The sequence below is a fragment of the Octodon degus genome, unplaced genomic scaffold (assembly GCF_000260255.1).
Source record: "Octodon degus isolate 3935 unplaced genomic scaffold, OctDeg1.0 scaffold00043, whole genome shotgun sequence".
Lineage (NCBI taxonomy): Eukaryota > Metazoa > Chordata > Mammalia > Rodentia > Octodontidae > Octodon > Octodon degus.
In genome coordinates, this window is record NW_004524619.1 from 5,084,154 (window position 1) to 5,087,060 (window position 2,907).

At 37.5% G+C, this 2,907-nt stretch overlaps 1 protein-coding gene across 14 annotated transcripts in view; it reads right to left on the reverse strand.

Moving 5' to 3' along the window:
- Slmap (sarcolemma associated protein) overlaps positions 1 to 2,907 on the reverse strand; it is a 170,750-nt gene that overhangs the window by 47,497 nt on the left and 120,346 nt on the right. The gene's annotated exons all lie outside the window — the stretch shown is intronic.

Below are 2,907 nucleotides of genomic sequence, written 5' to 3' on the forward strand. Positions count from 1 at the left end.
AAAAAAAAAAATTAAAAAAAAAAAAAAAAAGACAGGCTTTCATTGTTTGGTTCAGGCAGACCTTGAACTCACTTTGTAGCCCACGCTGGCCGTGAACTCCCAATGATCCTCCTGCCTCAGCCTAGTGCGTGCTAGGATTACAAGTGTGTGCGCCACCATCCAGCCTGTGAAGAGATTTTCAATTTGGAATAAAACTGAAAGATTCTCTAATTTTTTATTTTAGGAATATGGTTTTGAATTTTATTTATTTATTTATTTGTTTATTTGTGTGTGTGTGTGTGTGTGTGGCCAGCTCAGCCCACCAGGGGCGGGCTGGCTGGCATGTAGTGCTGGGGATTGAACCGTGGTCCCTGTGCTTTGCTAAGCTTGTTCTAAGTAGGTGCTTTAGACCACTAAGCCATCTCACCAGCCCCAGGAATATGGTTTTGAAAGAATAAAGAAATATATCTTATCTATTAAATAAACTGCTTCAAAAGTAATACTAAAGCTAAATATCACATTTCATGAAGTTTCTATAAGGAGTATAACATTTGCTCTGCTGAATTTATGTCTTTCGTAATTAACAGGCATGACCATTGCAACCTTTAAGTGCTCCTAAAATTGTAGTTGAGGGGAACCACAAATGCTTGTACATCCCAGAAAATGTATGCAATTCTGGAAAATTCACTCAATTGAGTTGTGGGCAGGTGTCTGATGGGAAAAAGTCTATGCCCTATCAACAAGCATTTATGCAGCAACCTTCACTTGTCATTAACAAGACAAGAGAATATTACAACTTGTTACAGATGTAAGCAGCTACATGCTTTTGAAGCAAAAAAGAACCCCCAATATTTTTTTGTTCAGAATTCAGTAGGCATCTAAATTCCCTCAAATGATAATCTTTTTTTTTTGGTGGAACTGGGGATTGAACTCAGGTCCTTGTGCTTGCCAGGGAAGCGCTTATTCCACTAAGCCATCTCGCTGGCCCCCTCAAATAATAATCTTTAAAATATTCTTCAGACATAGAGGTTTAAATATTGTATTATTTTTCTTTCATGACAACCCCAAAATATAAAGAGAAAATAAAAGTGGTGTGAAAGGAACAGAGAAGTAGACTTTGTAGAGATGGGAAAGGGATGTAGGGATTGGGATGAGAGAGAGAGATGATAGGGTAAAGGGGGAAATTATATATATATAAGGGGGAAATTATTCTCTCTCTCTCTCCATACACACACACATCTCTCTCTCTCTCTAGACACACACACACACACACACACACACACACACACACACTTCCCCAAGAGAAATGTAAATTTTTAGAAATCAAGAACACATACCATCACCACCACTACCACCACCAAATAAGTTCCCAACAATAGTCTTACACAACTTCCCAGGAGTAGTTAACATCAAGACTGTGGGACAATCTTGTTACTCCTTCACTAGCATGAGAAAGTTCCTGCTGCCCTGAAGGCCATCTTCAGAACTGAGTGCCCAAATTGAGTAATTGCTTTTATGGTTTCACTTGATCTAGGAAAAATTTATTTAAGAATCTTGAGGGCCGAGGAGATGGCTCAGTGGAATAAGAGATTCCCTGGCAAGTGCGAGGGCCTGAGTTCAATCCCTGGTTCCACAAAAAAGAAAAGAAAAAAAAAGAACCTTGAAATTCAAATGTGTACTAGAACTTAAAGAGATAGTCACAACCTGTTCGCATAGAAATTTTAGGTGCTTGACATTCTATAGTATTTTCTGGCTGAAAATGGTTCTAGTAAAAAAAAAAAAAAATGGTTCTAGTTTACAAGTCTGAATTTCCTGTGTGTGTGTGTGTGTGTGTGTGTGTGTGTGTGTGTGTGTGTGTCTAATATTATATGCTCAGCTTTATCTGTGGAGGCTATTGTAGTAGCAATGTTTTTAATACAATACAGAGAAATGAAAGTATGAAAAGGTTTACTGCTGTCTGAAGATAGCTTTGTGCACTCCTATAACACACAAATCCTAATGCCCTTGACTTCACTAAAATTAACTGAAAAATACCTCTGTACTCACTCTGGCATTCTATGAACTGATGAATAAAAGTGCAGTTCCCACCACTCTTTGAAAGCAAGTGTTCTAATAAAGAAACACCTTTAAGGATATAGTTTGTTGCTATCTTTGAAATCCAACAGTAAAAGCAGGAAAACTGAAATGCATTAACATGGGTAACTCTGACGAGGACTAATAAAAGCTGAATATATTTTCATATTAAAAGCAGTCATATTTTGAAATTAAAGGATTGAAAACTGTGATTCTACATATAGTCATGAAGTTTTATCCTGAATGGTTAGCTTTGAAAGGTACAGTTTTTATCCGAAGAACTCAAAAAGTCACCCAAATATATTGCTTTAAAATGTTTCTCTTGGGCCAGGGAGATAGCTCAGTGGCCTAAGTGCCTCTCTGGCAAGCACAAGGTCCTGAGTTCGACCCCTAGTACCATAAACAAATACAGAAATGTTTGTCTTGCTCTTTCCCCAAAAATCTTTCTCTTTACTTGCCCTTCTCCCATTAAAAAAGAAAGAAAAAAGAAGAAAAAAGAAAAAAAAAGAAATGCTTCTCTCAGCTGAGTGTAGTGATGCTCTTGGAAGCTGAACAGGGAGGATTCCAAGATTGACTCCAGTCTGACTCAGTAAAATCCTGTCTCAAAAAACAAACAAACAAACAACTCAAAAGACCCCAAACAGGGATGTAGCTCAGTGTGAAGGATCTGGGTTCAAAACCATGACAACTACCACCAAAAAAAGAAAAGAAAAGAAAAGGAGAAAAAAAAAACCTGGCAAGGTCCTGAGTTCAATCCCCAACACGAAAGAAAAAAAAAGAAAGAAATGAAAGATAGATAGATAGATAGATAGATAGATTCTTCCATATTTAAAAATATACCTTTCTGGGTTGGGG